Source organism: Pogona vitticeps, chromosome 1, assembly GCF_051106095.1.
Source record: "Pogona vitticeps strain Pit_001003342236 chromosome 1, PviZW2.1, whole genome shotgun sequence".
Classification (NCBI taxonomy): Eukaryota; Metazoa; Chordata; class Lepidosauria; order Squamata; family Agamidae; genus Pogona; species Pogona vitticeps.
In genome coordinates, this window is record NC_135783.1 from 120,367,966 (window position 1) to 120,394,640 (window position 26,675).

General features: G+C 39.5%; 1 protein-coding gene across 1 annotated transcript in view; it reads left to right on the forward strand.

Moving 5' to 3' along the window:
* Positions 1-26,361, forward strand: part of LOC140707322 (protein eyes shut homolog) — a 51,965-nt gene extending 25,604 nt beyond the window's left edge. Inside the window, exon 3 of the mRNA XM_078386185.1 lies at positions 1-26,361. This exon is cut by the window's left edge and continues 17,203 nt beyond it. The gene's annotated coding sequence lies outside the window, so the exon portion shown is untranslated.
* The last annotated feature ends 314 nt before the right edge of the window (positions 26,362-26,675 follow it).

Sequence of the window (26,675 nt, forward strand, 5' to 3'; positions counted from 1 at the left end):
TACCTAGAGAGGTGGTGAGTGCTCCAACACTGGAGGCATTCAATGGAAACTTAGGCAACTACCTGGCAGATATCCTTTTATTTGTACTCCTGCATCAAGCAGGGGGTTGGACTTGTTGGTCTTTAGGTCCCTTCCAACTTCACATTTCCATGATTCAGTTCCTCACTGTATATCCCAAAGCAGCTACCCTATATGGCCTTTGGCAAGCTGCACAGTCCCAAGTTGCCCTCAGAAGAAGGAGATGGTAAACCAGTTCTGATTACTCTCTACCTAGAAAATGATGAAAAGAGTTACAATAATTAAAAAATTTCCTGATGGCACATAGTTATTATGATTATGAGATTTACAGCTTCATCTGGATCCAAGGAGGGCAGCATTCATAGACAGCCAAGGCCCTAGAAGCAGCAGTAATGGTCAGCTTCCTGTCGGGTTGTTGTTAATGAGCTTGATAGCTCACAAAGCTGGACCATTGTTTGCAAGACAAAACCTTGTGGTAGAACAAGCTTGTTATAGAATTAACAAATCATAGAACTGGGGAGATCATGGGTCATCAAGTCCAACATTCTGCCAAAGAATTTTGGTTCCCTGTGAAGCCACTGCACATGCTCACCATGATTGCTAATGTCTGCCAAGTATATTGGCTTCCATTAATGCTAAATATGTGTTTTGGGACCCAGGGAGTTGAACTAGACTATCTTATTTTGTATGTTTATTGACTGTCTGTTGCACAAGTCTGCCCGTCTTTCCATCTGTTACCCTTAAGCATCTATAAATGCTCCAAAAAGAGCCGCTTAGCCTACCCCCAGGGAGGTATAAATTAGAAGTTCTATCTTTTCTCAACTAATGGTTCAGGAGTTACAATGCTTAATTGGAACCAATCTTCATTAAAATGGACAACAGAAAATTTATCTTATAATAATGTTCCCTAGTGGTGAGCTTTTCAAAAAGCCTATCTCTTGCAGTTTCTGTGGCGTGTGTGTGTGTGTGTGTGTGTGTGTGTGTGTGTGTGTGTGTGTGTGTGTGTGTGTGTGTGTGTGTGTGTGTGTGTGTGTGTGTGTGTGTGTGTGTGTGTGTGTGTGTGTGTGTGTGTGAAACTGAGACACAGTACAAAGGAAAAGAGAGAGAGCTTCATATACAGTTTTCAACACTTGGAAGAGTGAAAAAGAATAAAAGTTGTATTCAACACTTAAGGTATCCCAAGAAACCCATATGAGTCATTTAGTACAATTCTAGAACATCAAAGAAGACCTTGCGCACTCCCAAATAAAGAGTGATTATGTGTGTAACGTTACTCAACGTTACTCAGGTTCGTCATACACTTTTTAACTAATCCCTAGTTGATGCCACTCATGGGACAATTCAAATGTGCTTCCTCTTCCTCCCTTCCAGTGTTACACATAGGCCTGTCTACAGTCAGGAGCATGGAGTGTGCAAGGCTGAATCTTTCTCTCTGAAAGGAGACCTCTCGGGGGGGAAAAAATCAGGGCTCCAGGGAACTATGGGATTCTGTCTTTATTTCAGTGTCAAACATTAGACAATAGATAAAGTGGAAACAACAGTAGGTTAATGTATGACTGAAATAGTCAAGAAGGCTGGCATACCCATTTTTTTAAAGTACCCTCATGTGTAGGAACTCGTGGTTCTTAACCAGAAATGGGAAGAATTCCATTTTGGACCACCACTCCCATAATTCCATTGACAACTGAAGTTTGGATTCTGGGAACTATGGAGTAAGAGGATAATATTTCCTTTCAAAAAATAACATATTTCATGGTTTTTAAATGGCTTTTTGGGAGATACAGTATGTCTGACCAAAGAATAAATCCACCCCCCCAATTCATGTTAGCCTTTCTTGCTTTCAGCATTTTAATTGAAGTTTTTGGATATGCACTTACACTCTTAAATTCAGGAGTGCATTTGTTTTCTTCTAGATGTACAGCTATCACACAAAAACCCACCCATGCTTTCTTTTCCTGTCTCCATAGAAATTGTTTCTATGGCAATCATAGTATCTAGTCTATGCAGTTGTTATTCATATAGCACTCACATGCGAAAAGGAGATTCTGGAATGAGCTCTGATTTATTTGCATTGCCCACTTTTAAGAAAAGCAGGCAAATGAAAAAATTATCTGTGTGTAAATGTGGGTATGACTATGAATAAAGAAAACATTAGATTAAAAAAAAATCTTTTCGGGAATTGCGTTCAAAACCTGACCACCAAGGTGAACAGATTTATTTCCGCCGACACTATGCGTACATTTTTCACATAGCGAGAAAGGGATGAACATCTATATTATTGTCAGGATTGTCAGGCTTTTTGACATTAAACTGGGATGGGATGAATCTGTTAGTTTTAGTTTCTTTCTGTTCCTTAATTTTCCAATCTTAAATTCATTCCTGTTATCACATGAGTTTAGGATTAACTATAAATTACTGCAAATTTATTGCCGCCAAACAGAAGATCCAGTGGAGGGAGCAAGAATTTTGGATCTGTGAAAGAACCCAGATTGGCTGGAACCCAGCGGAAGTGCTCATTCTTTGTTTCTGTGTCATTTCCTGTGCATGGGTGAGCTCCTGGAACCCTGTATCTCGTCAGCCTATCTACCTGCCTTCATCCTTTCCTGCTATGCTGGCAGGTTTCCTTTTGGATAATGGTCCTCTTTGGTCCTTTTCTTTCTTGGATTATTTTGCTGCCTATTTGCTTCTGTGCTGGATGCAAACAAGAAAGGAGAAGTCAAGATACAGGAGGGACAGAAACCTCATATCCTAACTGGGGGTGGGGGAGGAATCTAATTGGATTCCTTTGCCGTTATTTGCTTAGTTCTTTTTCCTTCCTTCCTTCCTTCCTTCCTTCCTTCCTTCCTTCCTTCCTTCCTTCCTTCCTTCCTTCCTTCCTTCCTTCCTTTTCTTTTTTGGCATTAGAGCCTGTACATGGTGTGTGTATTTCTATTTGCTTTTTGCCCCTGTGTACAAAGTGGGGTGCATTCCCTATTGGTCTGTTGTTGCTTTTTAAAGTTATTTGGTTGATTTACTGTGTGTTTAATCTGTTAAAGGTTTATATTTTGGTGGGCTTGAGTTGCTGTTAGATTTACTGTTGCCTGCTTTTTTGGGCAGATTGATTCTCTGTTACCTTGCCATTGCTTTTTATTTCTAGCTATCAAAATGTCTGCACTAAGGGCATCTTGGGATAAAAAAGCCCCTTGCACCTTCCTTTTGTTACTTCAGCAAAACCTTTGCCCCTTAGAAGTTGTTCTTGCTTAGGTTGCCTGTTGATCAAGACTTATTCTGTGATATTCCATGTAACTGAGGCACGCTGTGCATGAAGGGCTAGTGTAATGTCTACTTTTTTGTGTTAATCATCATACACACAATTCCACTGCCTGACACTTTCCCTTAGATTTTGACTGGATAATTGCAAACATCTCTTTTTCCTTACAAGAATTTTCCATTAGGGACCAAATCACCATTGAAGCTTCATTGCAATACATACGGTTAACTGTGAACACTTGAAATGGTTTCAACAAAGGTACTTTTTTCCTATTTAAAAGTAATTACTAGGTTGCTGCTATAGGGATTGCTAAATGTATTATGCACCATTTGCAGTGTAACTGACTGTGGGTCATACAAATGGTACAGCTGTTCTTGTGCCTAATTTGAAAAAGAACTGCTGAAGTACCCATTTCACTGACAATTTTAGGATATAAGCTATATATTGTGTATACAGAGGTGTGTGCGATTCACACTTAATCTATTGTTGTTATAATGGGTGACTAATCAGCATTCTCCTTTCCTCCCACAACACTAATGGCAATATCTGAGACACAGAGAGAGAAATGCAGTTAAGTGTGTAATGGGTAGGTAGACAGATTTAACAGTCGATCAGTATATACTGAAACTCTGTAGAATTGTGGTTTGGGTCTAAAAAACAAAAAAATGCCCCACATATCATTGTATGTAATGATGCACTTCCACTGTGGTGCCTATATTATCATCAGTGATCTTTTTGGAATGTAAAATAATCAAGGTCACAACCTCCAGTTGAGCTGATGATGGAATTCAAGGGTCAAATTGTATTTGGTGAATGAATTAGTCATTTTGCAGATGGACTGGCAGATGATTAAAAAAAACACCCAGTAACCTCCAAAATCATTGGTTTACCAGAACTCAAGTGTGGGAACCTCTTTTTTTGCTTTTGTTTTTATTTAAGGAAATATGTATTTCTTCCTGGAAACCTTGTCATCATACTTCCGTTATATTGCCATTGCTAGTGTACAACAAAAAGAAAATAATGTATCCCAGGATAACCTAGAAAATCCAATTCTCCCGTTACCACTCTTTGTGTTGTGTATGCAAAGCAGAATTTTGATGCCGCAACAGCTTATAAAGACAATCCCACTAACCCCATGTTCCCTCCTTATCCTTCTGATCCACGGTATCATTGCATACCTCATCCTCTCCCCTTGATAGCCATTACCTGAAAGGAAGCAAGGAACTCCCTTTCCACTCAGTATTATACCGGCTGTGAGCCATGAATTAACTAGCCGTCGTTCAAGTTCAGTGTATATTACAGGCTTTATTTCCTATAACACAGACATGTTCAAAGAGGTATGTGTAATGGATAGCAGTGGTTAATATTGAAAAGCTGTCATTCATACTGGTGCCATGGTGGAGGTTATTAATATTATTCTCTTTTAATTATCACGTTGCTTTCTCCCTTAGCAAGTCTGATATAACTCAGAGAACAAAAAGGTTTCAGGGAGAGCATCCTTAATAAGTGTGTGCGCCACACTTTATGTTCAGAATTGCTTGATGCTAACACTTAGCACTGTCTCAAGGGATTTCAGCAAGTTTCTGGGTTGGCCTTAGGTAGAAGCAATGCAAATAATAGCTTTTAGGGATTCATTATTTCCATGGTAACACACTGGGAGCATTGACATTTCTTTTTAAGCAATGGGGTGTTCCCATTGCTCTGGTAATGATGGATGTATACATTACCTGGAGAGATCAATATACATATTCACCCAAGCTTCATATGAAATCATTAGGGGTGGAAGGTGAAGCAATTTGAAGTGTTTCGTTTTCTGGCACCCTAAAAGCCTGGGGCTTAGGTTGCTGGTCACAAATATATAAACCTTTTCTTGTGGGTGCCATTTTGTACGACGGTTAACCTCGGGCATTCAAATTCATGTGCCTGAAGTGAAACAAGAACTGGGTTGACCTATATAATTGAAGGAGGCATTTTAGAAAGGCTAGGCTTTTAAAAGTTTGCTTTCTTGCACTTCCAGAACTTCCAAAGTACAGACATATTGCATTTTCTGAGGTTGGATTAATATACTTTTTTAAAAAGCAAACATTGAAAAAATACAATGAAGACCAAAAGCAGAACCCACTCACCTTCATTCCTCCCCACATACAACCTTTCTAAAAAGACACAAATGTCAGCAACTAAAGTAAGAATATGGAATATTCATTCAGGTATGCAGACATTTCATTCTGGAGAAAAACTTCATAAAAATCACAATCCCTGTATAATGATGGGCCTCTTATTTTCATAACAAAGTGCACAGTTAACAGCAAACACTTTGTTTTCTCATCTTCAGGCATTATGGATGTGAGGATATTTAAAATATGGGGAGAGGAATGCTAGCCCTTTCAGTACACTTCTTTGAAGAGGAGGTTTTCCTCTATTGGTGGAGACCCTCCACATGATCTGGAACCTGGGAATGTCAAGATCACCTAGAAAGTGTATCCTCTTCAGCAAGTCACTCTGCATGTGAACAGGGTGACAGAGATGGTTATGGAAAGGTCTCCTACCTTACATTGTGCTTTTCCTACTGTTATAATGCTTAGGATAGGGCTTTTTTTAAGGAGCCTCATTGACTGCAATAATTCCAATGACTCAAATATTCTTATTCTAAATATCAGGTTCAGCCCTAAGAAATGTCATAGGGAAATTCTTCAGAATTTTAAAAAAAATCATCCTATAATCTGAAATTGCCCATAGAAAATGCATATTTGACATCTTTTCCTAGTTTGCACCTGAACATCCTGTAATCACGGCATGTAATAATAGTACAGTTTCCATGCTGAAAAGCAGGTGTTCCATTTAGTCTATAAGTTCATTTAACTCATCTTTGTAAATGTCTTTATTTAAAAGTTCCTATTAATAATGAAATCTCTAGAGATGTTTATTTAAAAGCTTCAAAAGTGGTTCTGCCAGACTTTGGCAGGAATGTAAGACAGGGCCTTCTTGAAGACTTCTGTTTGGCTATATATCTTCTTGCCAAAAGAGAACCCAGATCTGATGATCTGCCAGTAAATAAATGCATTTTAGTATTAAGTTTTAATATTACAAAGAAAACTAAACTTGAGACAAACAAAATGCTAAATTTGCATGGTAAAACAAAGTTATGTTAATTTAATTATATGTCCAACTTGATTGTTTAAAGCTGGAATGTAATGAATAAGCAGATTATAACCTGGTTTATATCTGGGACAATTAGGTGAGAATTAATTTTATTATCAATGTAAATTACATTTTTATCCATACATAAAATTAGTAGTATTTTAACACACTTTAATGAGACATTATTTAATCATTTTATCAGCATAAAGTATTATCAAAGTTATTGTTAATTTGCACTATCAAATTCTAATTCTATTGATTTATTTATTATATGCCCAGTAGAGTTATTAGCAATTTATTTAATTAGCTTGTTACAGCTAAGTTGCTAAATCCCAGTTAAATATCTGAACATTCCACAAGAGATTAGATGTCTTTTCTGGAATGTAATTACATTGTTAATTTACTGCTTTTGCAACTTTTGTATAATTAATCAAGAAGTCCGTTCTGTCTTTTATTTTAGGCAATAAATTTTAAGCAGTAACGTCCCTTCATGCACAACAATGTTAATTTCTCTGTTCTCTGTCTTGGATAGTATTTAAAATATTTCCAATTTAGAAATGTTACAAATAAAAAAAATTGACAATAGTGATCAAATGTTCAATATACCTATCAAACACTACACAATTAAGTGAAATATTGTGATCTGGAATGCGAAGTATGGTAAGCTGTGTCTGCCTTGTGAGAAGATGGGCATGACCTAAAGCTTTATTTCTTCCAACGGATCACTTCCCTACAAAGTGTCTTCCCTTCAAAAAAAATGTTTTCACCCCCAAGTCTTTATGTGTAAAGGCAGCACATAGAACACTCTCAGCACTTTAAGCCTCTCTTCATAACTGTAACTGATCTGAACATTCTGACTGTCTGTTTTTGGTTGAGCCCATCTGTTTGCCTTTCAAGGATTCTCAGCCTCCTCCAAGTGGTCAGCAAATGTTTGTTCGATATTCTTCAGTCCAGTCTACAAGTGCATCCAGAATCCAAGATTGGCCCAGGGAAACAGGGGTGTTTACTCAATATGAGAATATATCCTCTCCCTACAATCAACTGTGTATGCTGAATGGTGCATGAAAGGGCCTCATGAGACCATGACAGGGGCATGACCTTAATGTATAAACTCAGCTATCTATTTTAAGTGAGCTCAAAGGCTGACGAGTACCAATGGGATTTGTCATGCTTTTGCTCTGAACCATGCGAACATGCGTGCAGACACAGGTTTGCACGCTATATCACAAATTGTTTTGAACTGTACCTTTCTTTGAAAAGCCATTTGTCATGTTTCATAGGAGGGTTTTTGGGAAACAGGCATCTAATCCTGCTTTCGGTATGCCATATAGGATACCTAGTTTTTTGTGAGGCTGCTCACAAAAAAACTTGAATTCTTTGACCGCTTTAGTGAATTTCTTGAGTCAGATATTGATTCTGTTGTTATACAGTAGGAGAATTTTTTTTTGCTCTCTCTTTCTCTCCTCTTTATTATGTTTTTATTAGCCTCTTTGGATATTCAGATCAGATGGAGAAGCAGAGAAAGTGTGACTATGTGAAATTTGGAAAATCAAATAAATAGTTGGCACTAGTTTCCTAAGAAGTGACCCATAAATAAAATCGTTGAAATGCCAGAAAATAACATCAAACTGGAAAATTAAGTGAGCTGCTGCAATCATGGGGTGCTTCTATAGTTCATGGGGGTTTGGGGGGAGTGAAACTCTTTTCATTTACCCCCAAAACATGGTACCTCTTTTGGTATATCTCAGTCCAGCTTTACCTCTTTTGATGGTGGAAGCAGCAGGAGCAGGGAAAAACTAGGGTGACAGGGTTGGCAGGAGGGTAAGAAATATGGTGGTGGCGGGGGGGAGAGTAGAGGGAGGGAGGGCTGGCAGGAAGCTGAGGAGTGTGGTGGCAGGGGTGACAAGTGAGGGAAGGAGGGTGAGGGGTAAGTGGGAATGACAGGTCTGGCGGCAGGGCAAGGTGCCCACCAGTGGCAGTGGGAGAGGAAAAATTCCCATTGGATTTAGATGAAGGAAAAGTTCATCATAAAAGGTAAACACACACAAAACAGAGACATATAGTCTTCCTCTCTTTCATTTAAATGAATCCTTTGGGTTTAAGAGTCTTTCTTTCAGGAATCCATGAAAGGACCCTATAAACACAAGAGAGAGAGCCTCTTTCTGTCCCCTCCCCCCATCATTCTGGTTAACATGAACATTTCATCAATAGTGGCTATGGGTAGTGGAATTTTAAGCCAATCTATCTGATGACACCAGTTGGGAAGACTGGTTAAGTTATAGCAAAGATCTATAACACTGGGGGAGTGGGGAGGACTTCCAGAGATTAGAGACTGCACTGAAATTTTTGGAACCCATCCGGAGTCACACTGAAATTTGGCATTGTCTTACCACCATTGCCAAAATCCAGTGATTGCAGCAGTGGCTTTTAACGTGAGTGCAACCTGCTGTCCCACAAGGCCTGGGTAGAAATCCAGAAGCAAGGTTCACACACTTGTCTTCTGGTGTTGTCACTGAGTTTGGGTGCCGTGGATTGTCACTGACATCAGAAGCACATTTGGCCAGTGTAGGGTTCACAAATGGCATTGGTGGGTAATAGGTGGTCTGTAGAACTTCAGCAAAACAATGAGATATAAACCCTATTTGGGCATTCACTTTCACCCAAAAGCAGAGGGAACAAGCTGATTTTGCCCCCATCTCTCTGAGCTCTCCTTTGTAAAAAAAAAAAAAGCTACATCTGAAAGGAAAAGCAGTACATCTGGAGCATCTCCACACAGCTGAGAGCCTCAGGTTCTCCGATCTTGTGGCAAGCTCCATAGATAGCGACTGCAGTCTTCTTCATATTTAACTTTCCACAAATGAGAGCTAAGATGGGGAGGAAGCCAGCCTGCTTCCTCTACCCACAACTTAGAATTAATATTTCTATTGAATACCTCAATAGGGCTGCAATAACAGAGAAATAACAAAACCAGTGCTTTAGACTTTTGCATTTGTCGGAGTTAAAAAGAAGAAGACAAGCCTGCAGACACTTCAGATGTGGCAATATTACAAGGTTTAGGACTGTGTATGTGTGAGAAAAGAAACAGAGCCCTTTTGCTGTGCTTTAATGAAAGCGCACGGAGCGCCAGTGTACAATAACACTCGGCATTCGGCTCGGTCCCAGGAGGTACTGAGTCTCTCTCTTGGTGCATCTTGTGCTATATTTTATTGTATGTAAAAGCAAGGGCACCCCCCCCCAGAAAGGATGGAGGGATATAGCTGATTTCTCATGAGAACAAGTGGAACAAAACATTCCCCAAACTCTAGCCTGGTGTCGTATTGTCACCCCCAAACACAGCTAAGAAACTTCAGAAATGTAAGATGTTTACAGATAAGACAGAGAACTCAACTTGGATCTTTGCAGATCTGGGATTCTTTCTTCCCCCTTTCCACTTGTCATGTCATTGCCAGCTGCTACTCACTGAGCTCTTGCCTTACTTAAGAAATGCCCCCTTTTTACGGTCATAACAGTTATTCAGGCTGGGATAGAAGTGGTACATTCTCTAGCATTCCCAACCCTTTTATTCTTTATAGTGCTACACTTCAGAAGCAGACCTTGTGGCTGTAACTAAAAATACAGGGCAATGGAAAATGGATTCACAGTGATTTCAGAGGCTGCACGCACCAGCCCTGGTGTGGTTTAAAAATAACACCAAGATGCACTTTTTAAAACTGCACCAGGGCTTCCATCGCCTGGGACTTTTCCCAGGTACCGACAGCATCGGGATCAGGGCCCGACATGCAACACAATGTTGTTTCTCCCCTTCAGGCAAGAACCAACATCACTGCTGAGCCAGTACTTCCTGGCCACCTTGGCACTGGCCAGCTGGCAACATTGTCCTTCCTGAATAAGAGCTGCTCCAGTAGCGGTTTTCATTGCATGTCAAGAGAGAGAGCTTCTGCCCCCACCCTGGCCCTGTTAGTAGTGGTGGGAAACCTCCTAGCGCCGGCTGGCCAGCAGGCTGGTGGCTGCTCTACGTGCTGCTTTGGTGTGAGGAAAACAGGTGGGTTTGCACCTATTTTCAGACAGGCCACAGTAAAAAGTTTACTGTGGAGTTCCTGGAATGTGTGCAGCCAGACAGAGCTGGTGTTCAAACTAAGTTCAGGGACAGCATGAGAGTTAGTCATGGTGAGGGAAGATCCAAGGCCAGTGCTCAGGTTCAGTTCTAGAAGCTCCTAGCCATAGCTACTTGATTTGACCGCCTCTTTTTCCTCATGTTTCTCTACTCCAAAAAGTGACGAGTCTTTGCCATCGCGCCATTTTGTAAAACCCGAAAGCCTGCAAATGTCAATAAGCAATGCAGTACACTCAGAGATGCAGCAATTGATTTATATTTTTGTGCTGATGCCTACCATTTTTAAAAGGCTCTAAGTCAGACCCCTAACTCAACTTAAGCCCTCTTCAATGACAGTTTGTAAGTTTTTTTAAAAGTTTCCTTGGGTGGGTGGGGCAACACTACCAATTTAAGTTGAACTGTGAATCTGCTATTTCCCTTGGCAGTGTTGAAAGGGAATTATTCAGATTCCAAAGCTGTGAGGCTTAAGCATTTATAAATTCTGAATGCACCAATGTTCTTTCTGACTTTGTTTCATAAATAAGAAAAGAAAAGTATCTCTGAACCAATGGAATATGAAAAATAAAATATGTACATATTATATCTGGGAAAACCTAATGATCTATGTGTAATTTCTAAAGTATCTTACCATCATTAATTTATCAAATAGCTATTGTATTAGTATGCATATAAGTTATTGTTTTATGGCACAGGTGGATTTGTATTTAAACTTTCACCCACTGTTTTTGATCATCTCGTCATTATCAAGTCATGGAGATGTTTCTGCTGCTGGTCCAGGGTGGCTGGTTGCCTGTATCTCTCATTAATATCTTAACTGACTGATCAAAGAATTAAAGGGTTTATCATGGATGCATTTATTGTATCGCCCTCCCAGCATGAGATTTTTCTTGATTCAAAAGTCAAGTTAGAATTGGCACTGTTCTACTACTGTAAATTTGTATAAAGGATATTATGGCTTATTGCCAGATTTTAATGCAGGAGTTGGAAGGGTAACTTGATTAGCCCACTAAAACAATCAAACAATCAGCAAGCTTTCGTGGGTCAGGTCCACTTTTTCAGGCCGTGCACTGATATTATGTGGATAGTGCAGAAAAGTTATAAATGAAAGTCCCATGGCAAGATGAACGGGAGGGGGGGAACCACAGGCTGCATTGGAGGTGTGGCTTTCAGAATTGTGAATACAGAAGCACAATACCCTGCATGGATAAACTGGAGGTTTCTTGAAGAATTGAATCTTCTACTGCAACCAGCATCAAGTTAGGTTGTCCTGTGCACTCTCAAATGTGACACTTCACTGCAACTTACTACTTTAGTAAACAGGATGCTGGTCAGAAGGAATGGGAGCTATAAATATCTCAGAGGAAGGAAAAGCAGGGGACAGACAACTATCTAATGCACAGTTTTGTGTTGCAGCCTGGTAGCACATCCTGTATCCTACAGAGACCCCAAAAGACACTAAGGTGTATCACAGGGACTATTCTATTCTAGAACAGACAGGAGACTGGGAGTGCACATATATTTTCTTCTGCCTTGCTTTGGGGAAAAAACACCTCATCTATTAATCGTTCATATTCATTTTAAAATGTTTCAGTAATACAAAATAACCAAGCATGAAAAGCAAACAGCAGTTGTAAATCACACACACGGTATATGCACTGTGACTGTGTTCGCAGAGGCCCAAATCCAGCTAGTGTAAATTTGTACCAGTGGAAGCTAATGATGTCATCAGCCAGTGCTGGTAATATTTAACTTATATTAATTAAAAGCTTCCTATCCCTCTATTTTAGGTTCTGAAGTTCCCTGGGGCTCCCTTTTATCCTTTGGAAACCTCATGAATAGTGGGAGAAGCCTTTAATAATCAGAAATCACCACCAGCAGACCTGATCCCATGTCTCTATTCTGACAATCCTGAAGGATATGTCCATAACTGTGAGCAGTTATAGTCTCAGCATCGAAATGTGGCCAGTCTACAATAGCTACAGAATTATAATGTTGCCAGGCCCTTCATTTGTTAACCCAGACAGCAGACCTTGGACCCCATTTCAAGACCCATCTGAATATTGCATTTGTTATTACATTGGTAGTGTCATAACACATTTCTTGCTCTCAGCTAGTCTGTATGTTCCACAAAATTTAATTCTTTATCAAATTTCTTGACTGGGAGATAGACAGTCATTCCTGGATAGCAGCTGTATATCATTTAGTCATTTTTCTGTGAAAAGCAGCCATTTGGGTAAGATGTAAAATTAAAGAAGTCATGGACTCAGGAACATTGAGGGCCTCCCTTTTGTCCATAATAAGAAAAATTACTTTCTGAACAAGACAGGATACTAAAATAGTGCTTTTTTGAAGAGAAATTGTACTGTTATATATCACCTCTTTGCTGAATGACATGTTCAATTAGCTTGTCAGTTCTTCATAGTAGATAATTCTCTGATGAAAGGTTCTGATCCCCCCCCTTGCTTGCCTTGTATACGTCTAAAATATTAATAGCTTCTGGATCAATTAATACCTCCGAGTCTGGGTAATTCTAATGAGGCAGGAAAAACCTTCTGCAGTCATGACTGTGCTTTTTGAGAGAAATATTTACTAGTATTGGCATTTCATTAACTCTAACATGGTGGGTTTTTTAGCCATCCCCCTGATCTAAAATGGGCAGAGATGGAGCATATCTCAGATATGATAATAAAAGGCCTATGCTTTTTAACAGCCCTCACATTCCTCTCATTCATCCATCTGCTTGTGGGACTGGCAGCTGCCAAAGGTAGTGAGGCCTTAAAGAGACAGGAAATCTCATGAGGCTTGAATTATAATGTGTCTTGTATGATCTGGGCCACACCAAACTTCTGTATGAGTCCAACGTGCTGGCCAACACAATGGCCAAAATTATGTGGCTTAACATAATAAATGTGCAAGTAAGTCACAATTAGAGTAAGCCTATTTGAATCAAAGGAACTTACTATGCTTCTCTGGGTCTTCAGATTGGGGTGGGGAAAAGAGAAATCTCAGGGTCAGCTATACTGGAGGAAAAGGAGACCATTTCGTTTTCTTTGTGAGAGGGTTTGTAAAGCATGAGCATCCATTGCCAAACATTGCCAGCTAGTATCAGCACAAAGGTAGCAATCTGCTTCTACAGCATTGGTGTACTAGAGAGCCAGGTCTGAGTGGAGACGACTGATAAAAACGCTGGTGGGTGGGTGCATTTAGACCCCCTCATGCCGTTTGGAACAAGGGACTGGAGTGCTAGCACTGCAGCACATAAGCTTCTTGTGGCACAAACCCTGGGTGCTGAACCAGGGGAAAAACCTGCCATGGGCTGGCAGTGAGCTTTCCCTGTGCCCAGCCTAGGGCCTAGAAAAACTCATGCATTATGTGTGCTGTACATAAACTGTAGTATGTGTGCCTGTGGACCCAGCATATAGAATGTGAGCTCTAGAAAGAACAGCAGCAACCATAGCAGCTGGTGGCAATAGTTTGCCACCTGACTGCTGGAGCAATTATTTTCCTGCCTCAGGTTCATACCTGGAGCCCACTTCCCCCCCTTTTTTTAACAATTACTTGTGACCCCACAAGGGTCTTCCCTGTGACATGGGGAAAGCCCACTCCGAACTTCAGGTTTTGTCCCTGACCTCTTACACTGATGACGTGGCAGCTCCAGCCACCACAATGGCAGGACAATTCCTGAGTGCTGCAGTTGTTTCCGTGGCCACAGAGGAGAACAGCAGCAACTCTGCTTTTAGTATACCGCCACTCCACCTCCTCAAAGTATGGTGATTCCTGGGAGTAGAGTTTCCGCGTGGTGATGTTACTGTATCTACCTAAGTAAGAAGAACAGATGGTGTGGAGGGCCTTTCCTCCACCATACGTCTGATATCTAGGCACAGGATGTGCTGACTTAACATTCACTAGTTGATTCAATGCATGTCATCTGTTTGCAAATAGGAACTGGATTTAGGCCTGAGTTTTTGCATTTTTTTGTGAGGTGCGTCACAATTTTATTAGTGTTCTTTTTTAAAAGTGTTTTATACTCTGGCACCTCTTCAGATTGTATAAATTGTTTGTCCCTCCTTACTTGTTACATTAAGGCCTTGCCACAGCTGTTCAGATTCCACTATTGTTTTTTTAGGCCATTTTCAGTACAATGAACCAGTTCTACAAAAGCTCACCAGACAGTTCTCTCTTCCCATTATACACATGCCTTTCAGATGCAGATTAGAAAAAATTTTTTTAAAAGGGACATACATTCAAAAGACAATGAACACTTTTTAGAATCATTTTTATGACTACCTCTGCTCTCCTCGTACCTTCATTTGGAGGCATTTATCATTTCCTGGTGGTTTTGCAGCTCAGTGGTGCAGTTTTCATTCTCTGTTCATCACAGGCCAAATGGGGAAATGAAGATTAAAGGCTTCGACATCAAAGTTCAAACATCGGTCAATATAGCTAATTTCAGACCTGTTCCCCATATTCTTAAGGTACAATGGTGTTGCATGCAATAGAAAAGCTAATAAAATACATCATGTATTGTTTTTTTCATTTAGATCTGAACCAAGGATTGCACTGACAAAAAAATACTGCCAGAACCTAATTCCATTTTTAAGTTCAGTGCACTAATTTTTGGTGAATATTTATTCCTCTTCTCCAGATGAGCATTTTTCAGTGCAGTCTAGGATTTATGTGGCTGCATGCGTTTATTAATATAGTTCATTCGTTTTTGAGAAATCTGCAAAATACGATCAGAATAACACTTCTATTTCTGCTTTTGATATTCATTAACTTTGAACATTTCCATTATAGGGAAAATGACATCTGTATTAATGTGCAATAAAAGATTTCCTCCTGGAAGTCTACCAATATGTGCAAGCATACCTGTCATGCTATTCATTAACTTTTTACAGTACTAGGAATGCATATACTCTTGCGCCATACCAAATAAAAAGGACACAGAGAACCTACTAATAATGGTGACCTTATGTTTTAGGACCCTCTGCTTCTGAAATCTTCCCAGCCAGAATTCTCTTGGGGTTTTACACCAAAGTAAGTGAAATGGAGTAGGTCGTGGTGGCAAACTGCAGCTAATTAATGTAGTAGCAGTCGTGTGATGGTCACACTTAGGATGATCATCACTGCAGTGTCAAAAAGGAGATGTACCACAAAAACAGAGAACACATATTGCCAAAAAAGGAGGACATTTTCACCCAAAAGGAGGACATTTTCACATTACATTTGCATACCTAAATTTCAGCTAATATATGCTGGTGTAATCAAACTAACATATAATTACTATAAGTAATATACTGCTTACCAAATATGGAAGCAAGTGTAGCCTTAAACCTTATAAACACATAGTAGGGATTAATTCTCATTGAATTACTCAGTGAGACCTCTGCTGGCACGTGCCAGCCTCTCAATATGGGTAGCGTGCTTCAAGCAGATCCCGTCTTCTGGAATGTACTCTGGGCTATACCTAAGGCAATGCTGTTTTTCCTTCACATTTTATGGCAGCCCCCTTGCTAAGAGCTAAGTCAGTCTGATGGCTGTGGCCCATGCCTGCCAGACTGGCCCTATTTCTAGTCTTTCTGCTTGAACCACAAGCTCTCTAGACTATCTTTGCCTGATGAGTTCTGTAGAACTCCAAAGCTCACCTTGCTTGTAATGTTTGAGTAGTCCAATAAACAAAGGGCCTACACATTTTGTAACTGTGCTGTTACAAAAGTTTCACGGAGCTGATTTTTACACCTTTCTCTTCCAGTTTTCTTCTGTTTATCCTCACCACTGTCATATGGCTGCTGCCTCACCTCCATCCCCTCAGCTCAGTGCCAGCTGACCTCTGCCAACAAGTACTGGCCACTCAAAGTGGGAAGTGTGCTTCAAGCAGAGCCAACCCTTTGTTTAGTGGTGGTGGTTCCTCCTCTTCTGGTTTATCTCACATCACCTTTGTCACCGCCTGCTTGTTGGCTGGCCAGGCTGCTCCCACCCCTTCTTCCTCTGTTGAACAACAAGATGGAGGACTCCAGGTTTTCTTCATCACCCCCATTCCCAAGCCAAACTGGAACATGTAATTTCAAAAGAAAGGCCAAGGGGAAGGTGTGTGCATAGGTCTGCACTTCTTTATTTGAAGCACTGGGGTGTGACATCCAATCCACCTCTTCCTCTGCTTTAACTTTAAAGCAACAACTTCAGTGCAGCCTCAATCTCTCATAACTTACAGCTAAGAAAAATACTTTGTAAAAACCTTCCTGCCATGAACTTTTGGGACTTTACATTCTTTACGCCAGTATAAGCCTGACGAAGTGGACAGTCCTGATCCATGAAAGCTAGTAGATTGCATGGGTTTTTTTTAGTGGTCTATGAAGGTATCATAGAAACTTGCCAACTGGCAACAACAGCGAGGACAAGGGTCAGAGGAAAGCAGCCAGGAGTTGAGAGAGGTGAGGCAAGAGGTGGTTGCAGTGGTACTATATGTAACGAGGGAAAGAGGGCCTGAGCTCTAATTAAGGTCTCAGAAATTGATACTGGACACAGAAGCTACGTAATTTTTCATAAAGCAAACTATAAACAAAGGAAAAAATAAAATCTCTATCCCTTATGATTTAACGATACATTCATATGTGTCTTTGAAATTCCTGGTGATTTTTCAAAAGCCAGCAATAGGAAAGGGGGGAAACTACTTATTATCAAAATGAAGGCCTTCTGTGCTTTGCATAATTCCTTGTCTCTCCTTATGGCTAATTAATAACAAATCATGTGAACTAAACAAATGAATGCTAATTTTTTCAATGTGCGCAACCAAAAGTGGTTACAGAAGTCACCTTTCCTTCATATTGCCCTTCACATGCAGTCTTTTTTATTATTTGAAAATTGTAGGCAGTGTTCAGGTGACACAAACATACATTAAATGACGTTGATTCCAAATATCAGGTCCCACTCTCCTGACTAAAAGGAGCCCTACAGTGCATGAAATGTCCTGGCTACAAAAGGAGCTTACCTTGTTTTTAAAAACTGCAGATTTAGCCAGTATAGATGCTTTAAGCAAGTTCGTGAACCAAAAGGCCTATTAGGAGGAAAGGCAAAAGGATATTAGGAAACACTCTCATAAGATACATGAGTTATAGTTAGATGCACAAGTGCAATGCACATATTACAGCTCCCTTGAAATTGATCTGAGGCGGGAATTGGGAGAGTAATTGGTTTCTTAGTGATCTCACTCTGCCATAAGAAATTGTTGCCTTGCACCTTTTAAATAAAAAATAGAACATTAACTGGAAACTTAATGTCTGCACTTTTGAGGGTCTTTGGATTTTCCTAGGCAAAGAGTTACTGTATATTTCAAAAGACTGGCATTCAGCATGCAGACTGTGATGGTTAAAGGAAATCTGTAGCTTCTCATTATGCCTCAAGATAATTCCTTTTCCTAAGCATTAGGGGACATTGACACATGTGACTATTGAAACAAATCGAGGATTAGCCTGGCAAAAAAGCAAAACAGACTCAGTTTATCCTCAGCAGCGCAGATCAGACAAAAGAAAGGTTGGAAGCTTGTTACAGAAACCTTTGCCTTTTCTGACACTTGACATATCTTCAGGTAATCTGGAGTCATATGGATTCCTGTTGCGGATTACCATCTATTTTCTTTCATCTTGCCAATTCAAAGAGCAAACTGTCTTTTTGAAACCAGTGGCTTTATATATTCCTTGTATTACAATTTTGTCAAGTCTTGCTTCTTTCTGAAAATGGATTAGGTTGGTGGCACAACAATATTGTCTGGATTGGCACTCTTGAGCATCTATCAAGTCTCAGGGGTTCCACAGCTGATCACCCTTGCCTGGCCTGCTGATACCTCTTCCTATTCATGCCCGCTTACCTCATTTTGGCACAGAGTTGAGAAACACAAACACAGAGGGTGTTACATAGATACATAGGCACAACCTTTTCATTCTAGTCCCGTGAATGGATGTAATTAAGACTCGGAGAAAAGTGACTAGGCAAATGCCACAGGTTTCTGCCCTAGCCTCGGTCTTGTTCCACTTTTTCATAAATGACTTGGAAGAGGATCTAGACAGGATGCTCATTAAATTTGCAGTTGACATTAAAATGGGAGGAATGAATAAAGCTTCAGAAGATAAAATCAGGACGCATGAAGATGTTAACAGCCTGGAGAACTGTACCAAAACAAACAAGATGAGTTTCACCAGGAAAAAATAAACAGTTCTGCATTTAAGCTGGGAAAATCAGATCCACAGTTATAGGACTGGAGACAGTTGGCTTGAGAGTAGTACATGTGAGAAAGATCTCGGTGACTTAGTAAGCCACAAGGTAAACATGAGTCAACAGTGTGATGCAGCAAAGAAAGGCTGTCTGATACTCAGCTGCATCAACAGCATTCTAGTGTCCGCATCAAGGAAAGTAATGGTACATCTCTATTCTTAGCTTCTTGCCTCAGTGGAAGTGGTATAGATATACTTGGATTGAATTTTATACTAATTTATTTTTTAAAACTAGTTAAACTTCAGAAATGTAACATAATATATCCAATTGGTTTCTGTATTTCTATATTCCTTCTCATTTGCAGAAATTGAAGTTTCACATATTAGATAAAAATGGCCCTTTCTGCATAATTTCAATGGTTTTATATTCAAAACTGGCTTTTATCTTTATTTCTTCATGCACATTGCAGGTTTTTTTTTATGTCTTTCTAATCTTTTCTCCATTTTTTTTTAAAAAAGCTTCTAAATTCCAGACCTATAATTTCCTAATGCATTTTTATTATGTGTGTCAGATGAGCATGTGTGATTCAAAGTACACTAGTTGACTTATAATGTAGCCATGTCAGCCTGTCTTTTTTCCACTAGCCAGTAATGGACATGTGAAGTGCAGAAAACACTTAACAAAATATGTGAGGAAAGTTATGCCTATTAGATTAGCTCAATGTCTAAGCACTTAATCATACTGTTTAGTATTTCATGTTGTTTTTCCCAAATTTACTAACTAGAAAAACAAGAGGGGGACATTACTGGTTTAAGATTACCTCCTACACTATGCATGTAGATTAGATGTATTTGAGATAATAAAAAGGAAATTTTGTAGCATTCTGAGAGGCAAATGAGATGCACTTTTTTTGTTAATGTTTTCTGACTGCCAAATTAAGAATTATTTCCCCAGTCCTTTAAAATCTTTTTGTAGCTCTTTAAACATTGTTCTTACGTCTGCGGTTAATCTTCCTATCCCTGCTTTCTATCTTGTTTCTTATAACAGCAGTTTTTAAAAACGTTTCACTATGCCTATTATATTGCATGTTTTGCTCTTGTACTTTTAAAATTGTTTTTATTTTGTAAACTGTTCTGAGAATGTCATGCTATCATGCTTCACATGGTTGTCATCCATCCATGTGTCAGGTCAGAAATTCTGATGCCTGAACGTCGCCCCAAGAGCCCTACAGAACTTTATAGAACTCTAGGGGAAAAAAATCAGAAACCTGTGTTCACCACAGATGACATTTGTCCCAAATAAGGGTTAATTCTAGAATGAAATGAATCATTTTCAATCATATCACATTTCCTCTGTGTATCAAGATATAAGTCTTTGCATTGTTGCAATAATTCAGGCAACGTCAGTTTATCCAATTCTACAAGGTTTATTCAACAGCAATCAAATGCACAAAAATAGTGCAAAATTGCAAACATCCAAAAGTCTTACAGCTATGGAAAACAGTAGCACAAATGCTGAAAAAAATATAAGCTACTACTTCCATTCCCACCCCCCTAGAATTATTGTTTCCCCTATTGAGCCTTGTCTTCTCATAATACAGCCAAATTACAATGGCGTCAATTCAATCACTTTAGCTCTAATGAGAGTTCAGGTTTGGTTTGATCTAGCATCCTTTTGGTGGCCAATGGTACCTTACCATTTTCTCATAAAATCACATTTCAAATATATCATCTTCCCCTCCCCCAGTCAACCTGCTTCATTGCATCTATATTCAATGGCCAGGAACAACATATTCTGAAGTATCTTGACTTTGGTTTCCAATGACACATCTTTGTTCCTAAGGTTTTCTTCTTCCTCTTCTTTCACGGTTGCCCTTTCTAGTGTCAATCTCGTTTTGATTTCTTAGTTATAGTCTCCATTTTGGTCAATGATTGAGTCAAGGAATAGAACATCTTTGGCCATTTTGATTTTTTGTTGTTGTCCTCACTAAAGTTATGTGACTTCTTTAGTAGTCATTACTGGTGCCAACTTAATGTTCACAGGGAGTAAATGCTGCAGAGCTCAGTAGGATTTACCTCTGAGTAAATGTGTTTGCTACTGAACCTTAAGTCTCTTAATATATGTGGAGGACTGCCTCCCCAGTAGTTTTTGAACTGTATCCTTTCCTTTCCTTTTGACTTCACTGTTCCTTGTCCTTATTTCACTGGGGAAGGGGGGTGTCACTTAGGGAGAAACATGGTTGTACTCTGTTCTTCCAAACAGAGCTTAACATGCAATACAGTGGCTCCGAGGGGAAGATTGCACATTCTCTTTCATCATTTAGTCACTGAAGAAGAAATGATAAACTGTATGTGTGAAATGCCCATCACAAACAAAGCATCACAAGCTAAGATTACATAGCATCTCACAAACATCTCAAATCTGGTACACAGCAGTGGCTTCAAATAATCATTCAGTCTGTCCATCAGTATGTTTCCTAAATGTTATGGAGAATGAGGCCACAGCAATACTTCATGGCCTATAAGTGTTCAACTTCTCCAACTGCATGGTGTTGTTTTAAATTTTTGTCTCATCTTTTTATAGGAGTGTCCTTTATGCTTTTCATATGAGGTGGGTGGGAAGCCCAGCACCCTCATCTCCAGTCCTTTGATATGTGCCCACCAAAGTAGGTTGCTCCCCACTTTGCCATACTGTGCAACATCTGTCTCCACTGGAGCCCCCCAGCTGGACCTTGCAAGCAGGCTTGGGTAGAGCAGAGGAAGAATCTCCTCCTTTTTCCAATTACCTGGTCCCACTTTGTACTAAACAGGAAGCTGGAAGGGGTGTGCCATCTTTTAATGAAGAATCATGTTGACTTGAGTTTAAAAAATAGTGATGAGACTTCTCACTGACCAAATAATGCAGCTTGTGGCGTGTGTGTCACCCTTCCCTTTTATAAAGGATCGTGAGTCATCACCATAAGGCTAGGCTTGGCACATTCCCAGTTGACAGGATGTCAACGTGTCTTTGTACAAGCCACCCATTTCTGTGAGCTGGAGAAAGTGAGATGGCCATTTGTCATGCACCTCATCAAATTGCTCCACCCTTGGTCTGGATCATTCCACACAGCCAGCACAAACTCTTGAAAAGACTTCAGTTAACATGCAGAGGATAAACAAAGCTAAACAAAGACAGACAAATGGGAATAACTACCAACGAATCCCTCTATTTTGTTTTCTGTGATTTGTGTTTGGAATAATGCTTCTGTATCTTTTCGGGCCCCAGAGGAGCATTTGGGATGCTTCAAGAAGTTAATAAATGTTATAGCTTGGTTAAACAGCACCCTTGCCATTATGAGACAGGCTATGGTAAACGACTGAGGAAATGCATTAAAGAAAATCCATTCAAGTGCAGATTGTAAATGAACTCTTATTATTCTCTAGAAACAAACACCAGAGTCCTATTCCCCTTACAGCTTTCATTCTCAAGTAGGTGATCACTGGACAGTCTTTTCCTCAGAACTGCAAGTTAAAAGAGAACAGATGCCATGGGTTTTCGTAGATTAATATCAAAAAAAAGTTCAGGGTTGCTTATTTGTTCATATATATCAATCAACAAATAATACAATATAACACCTTCACAATAATCATAATATGAAATGCAATAAAAGGCAGTTAATTAGAAGCAACGCCAACAAAGTATCCAGAATTGTTTTCTTAAAAGAAACACCCGCTAACACAGACCTGTATTGAATACCCGTATAAGTGTGCAATGATAGGGCAAAATGTTATTTTCTGGGGAGGTGATTCCCATAATCTGCATTCTGCAGTCGAAGTCGCCAAACTTTTTGTTCTCACCAATGAGAAGAGAGATTCCATTGGTATGGGTGTTTTAGTAGCAGTGCAAGTGGACACAGGGAATGTTGCTGAAGCCTCAGTAGAAAAATTAAAATGTCTTTGTCTTATTTCATACTGGATGCACCAAAGGAGGTTGAGGGACCAAAGGAGCAGCAGTTTCTCAATAGCATGTCAACAATGTGTTAAGATTGCCTATATTGTTGTATTCTTCACACCACTACTGCTTTTATTCTAAGAAACCCTGTATTCCTCATGGGAAGCCAGCCTGATACGTGGAATGCTACAACAATCTCCCAGTGGTCTCTCTCATTTGTATAGATCCAGTATATGGAAAACTATGTGTACTAAAGCTGCAAAAAATCCTATTGAACTCAGTTGGGTGTGCTTTTAAATCAACCTGTTCAGGTTTACACAGTAAAGCATTGGCACATGTCTTGTGCTGGAACAGAATGTGTGCAAAATTCCTCCAACGGAACTGCATTGCAAATGATCTAATCAAGCCTGACCATTCACACAGAAATTGCTGCTGCCAATATCATGAAGTGGCTTCATAAATGAGCAATTTCAAGATATTGGCAAATTAATCACTTCCCCTGCTCAACAGAGGGCAGGGGAAGTAGAGACTTTATATAGACTATTGCTGATGCACTCTATCCATTATTTTAAAATGGATTTTCTTTGCCTTCTCTTAAAGAGCCAGTTAAGACTGCCTATAGCCAAAGCCACCACTGTGGATTCAACTGCAGGCGGTTTCTTGGTCAACTCTTAATGGTGAGGTGAAGAAAATAGTTTTATAACATTTGTATAACTGATCTAGCACATAAGCAGTAATTTACATTTAGTCAAAAATACTTTCTTTTCACTTCCCCTGCCCTCTGCCGAGCAGGAGAAATGATTAATTTGAGAATATCCTGAAGTGGCTCAATTATTAAGCTACTTCACAATACTGGCAAATTGAAAGAGGAAGGCTCGCTTTGGATTGGTTCATACTGGAACTTGTCCAAACCAGAGTGATCCTACCCATGCCAGAAGAGTAGAGGACCCTTGTCAAAGGCCTGAATGGTGCGGGGAGAAACACTCTGGGGGTGGGTTGGTGTGCTCCAGCAAAGAGGTCTCTGATCACCATCTTTTGGAGTGCACAAGAGCGAGCTAAATATCTTGTGTATTCAGCCTCTCAGCCAGCTTGTTTTGAATATTGTGTTATGGACTTTTGACATTCCACATTATTCTGCCTTATTTGTTGTTGGGGATCTTCAGAAGCTAAGACTCCACATTGCTATAATGAAAGAAGCTGGCCATGCATATTCCTTTTTAGAATTAGAACAGGGTTTTAGTATTGTTTTCAGATCTTTTTGGTAGAGTTAGAAATGTAGAAATACAATTCTTGAAAAATCAAGTGTAAGACATGTAGAAAGAAGTTCTTCCCAAGCTCCCCATCTACCCATAAATCATAGTTATCTTCTTGTTGATGCACTGGAACCTCGGAAGAGTAGTTATGTAAGCTAACAACGGCTAGGTGATAAAAACTGTGCATGTTCTCCTGAGTTTTTGTTCACTGCTTACATTTGTAGCTGACCTGGTTTGCTCTTGTTTGAGAGAATGGCTTGTGTAGTCTGCATAGAAGCCTATCCAATAACTGTTTAATTTGTTTAATACTGCATCTACTGGTGCATGAGATTCTATTAGGTTACTTTAAACCAGCACAGGGCAGGGGAACTATAAAATATTCTTTGATCTTGCTCATTGGATTATGAGACCAAGTAATTGTACATATCCCTTTGCTGGTAATGGAGAACATTAAATGGCAAGCCTCCAGTACCACAGATTTTGGTCGGGAAAGCTTATATAGCTAAATATCCAATTACAAGTGTTTTTAGTAAAGACAGAGAATCCCTGTTTAAATATGGAGGTGAGGGCCATTTTTAGAAATAATGCAAGATGTTGTTTTGGGAGCTGCAAACTAGCTTCTGAAACAGATTCTGAGAGACTGAAAATAAAATACTTGACATAAATTTTGTGGGGTGAGGGAATTAGATCTGACAAAAGATAGGGGATGAAAGTGAGGGGAGATGGTAATAAACACACCCACTGCGTAACACTCCTCTTATAAAATTCTCTCTCTCCCCCTCCCTCTCATACACATACATACTCTCTCTCACTTACTCACACACACACATCCATCAGTACTGTACTTTATGTGACTTTTCAAGTGACAATAATACTTTGGATAAGTCGCAGATATGAGTCACAGATATACCACAGAAAGGCTAATTTAGTGCCTCCCAGTAAGCTTCTTGGGAAAGTCTGGGTGGCAATGTTCCTCCTACAACAATGGGGTCCATTTTTCAGTTCAATACATTTTGCTTTAACCCAGCCTGGCAATGTGCGAGAGCTAAAACCTTCCTAATTTTGGAGCTGCCTTCATTTTTTTTACAAACTCAGCTGGTCGTTGCTAGGCAACTAGAACTGTTATATTCCATATGCAGGCTAGATATTAATGACCATCATACTTCCATCACATCAAAATTAATACTAAAGGAAATGTTACAACAAGGTGTGTAGTTGTTTGTTTGTTTCTGATGGAGTACTAGTGAAAAATAGCAATAATCCATGCTGAAGATGAGTCCTGTTTTTTTTTAAAGTGTTACTGGTCTTGCAAGTACACAGAGATATTTGAAAAAGAGAAATGAAGCTTGTACCACTAAGAAAAATTAGGAAAAGATACATATATCATTGGGCTTGCATGAAGCAGATATTCTTCTCTGACAAGTAAATTATGAATTCTTTGCATTCTGACCTCCATTCAAGGATGACATGTAAATGATGACTGAGATCCTATTGCTTAATGTAGTAAGTTGCATTAGAGTAGGCTCATTGAATCAATGGGGATTTGCTGAATTAAATTCCATTGATTCAAATGGGCCAACGCTAGTAGCCACTTTACTGTAGTAGATGGCAACTAGAGAAAACCCACTTGAATCAGTAGAATCTGTGAAGGAACTGACTCCCCAAATCCCCACTGTTTCTGTGGACCCACTTTACTGCAACTTACTATGCTAAGCAACAGGATCTCAACTATTGGTTCTGAGCTGTTCAGTAACTACTTAACTTTAAGCATCATTACTGCACTAGATCAACCAAAAAAATGGTTTGATAACACTATGTAGAAATAACTGAACTGAGTAATAATTATGTTGGCTATCCACAGAAATGTATGAATCAATGAAACAAAGTCTTGTTGAGCTGGCTCTGGTCTGTATCATATTGTGAGCTCTTTGGAATGAAAATTATAACTGTTTTTTTTTTTCAAAATATACATTTATAAGTCCATTTTCAGTTCTGTGTGCATTTAAGATCCATTAACTGGCTTAAAGATCCAAGGAGAAATGTGATACATCTGTAATTGAGGAACAAGCTGGAATCCTCATCTCTTGCATCAGTTTCATACTGAGCCCCAACGTAGGTCAGCCAGTTGACAAAGTAAATAGGACTCTCTAAATTGCCCTCTGTTTTGGAAAGCTGACCATCACAGGTATGATACTACAAGTGTCTCATACAGGAGACACTGTTGCCCCAAATAAAGGCTAAAGCAGGATATGCAATCCAGACAAACATGACAATACCATTAATTCCAAAGCTGGATTTTTCTAGGTTCACCTGTCATTAGTAATAAATGATCCATGAAGGTATATCCAGAGATAAATGTACTTATTTAATTGTTTAGGTACATTTATATCCAGTCTTTTCTCCAATGAGCTCAAGATGACACAAATGATTCCCTTTCTCCCCATGTTCTCCTCACAATAGCCCTGTGAGGTAGGTGAGGCTGAGAGAATTGGGTTAGCCCAAGATCACCCAGTGACCTTCATGGCTAAGTAGGGATTCAAACCCAGGTCTCTCAAGTCCTAAATAAACAATTTCAATTACATCGGTTAATAAGTTATACATAAAAACAAGGTATAAAATAGAAACTCAACTTTTTGCAGGAGAAAGAAAAAAGGCTTTAAATATTCTGACAGCAATAATTGCACTTAATAATTACTATCTTAATGTGGTAAATAGAACTAAATATAGCAAGTTTACACTTTTGATCATGTTTCCGGAGATGGAT